Source organism: Myotis myotis, unplaced genomic scaffold (assembly GCF_014108235.1).
Source record: "Myotis myotis isolate mMyoMyo1 unplaced genomic scaffold, mMyoMyo1.p scaffold_m19_p_2, whole genome shotgun sequence".
Lineage (NCBI taxonomy): Eukaryota > Metazoa > Chordata > Mammalia > Chiroptera > Vespertilionidae > Myotis > Myotis myotis.
Genome location: NW_023416324.1, coordinates 157,433,447 through 157,434,433, shown reverse-complemented (window position 1 = coordinate 157,434,433; position 987 = coordinate 157,433,447).

Here is a 987-nt window from a genome sequence, read left to right as displayed (position 1 = left end):
TCAAATAAACAGGTATTCATTGAGTTACTATTGGAAAGGCAATGTACCAAGTGCTGAGCACTATACAGAGATAAGCCTGAGTCCTGAATTCAGAGAACTCACAGGCTAACTTGAAGGAGACCAGGTGAAATCACATTTGAAGTTAATATCACAAGGTGGCCACACAAGAAGTGCCATGAAGCAACAAATGACCATTTGCAAAATTATTGGGATAGATACTAAGAACCATTGGTACATAAAAGAATAAGGGAGTGGTCCAGTGGCATTGGGGAAAAGGAAAAATCTGATCAGGGCCTTAAATGATAGGATGAATTTAGAGGGGTGGAGAGAAGGGAAGAACATTCTAGAAATTGGTAAGAAAAGGTATAAAAATAGAAAATGAAAATGTTTAGAAGGTAGTGAGTAATCATAATCATAATAGTAGATGATGCTTACCATGTATTAGACACTAACATTTATTGATCTTCTTGATTTTCATGCAATTCAAATTATTACTATTATCCCGTTTTTACAGCTAAGGAAACTGAGGTAGAAAGAAGTTTAAGTAACCTGAAGTTTAAGCAACTTATAGCTTGCACGTAACTGAGCTGGGATTTGGGCCCAAAGACTATATTCTTAGACACTGCTTTTTACATCTTTTCTCATGTTGGCTGGAGGAGCTGATTTATTGGAAAGGTACGTTGGAAGCGCATCACAGAGGATCTTGAATCCTATGTTAAAAAACTTGGACGTAATTTTTGTGGGTGGTAGGGAATCACTAAAGGTTTCTGAACAGGAAGGTAGAGCTGGATGTAGTTGTTTGTTTTTTAATTGAATACACATAGGAAGAAAATCCCAAGGACACATTCACATAGAAATAAGCTCAGAGAAATATATTACACAGATAGATGCCCTTCCTCAGCATAGAGTGCCTTGTCCAGAGGAAGCCTCTCAGAAGATCGAATCCTTGGCATGTGGCACTGAGGGAACACCAAAAAGTAAGCAGAG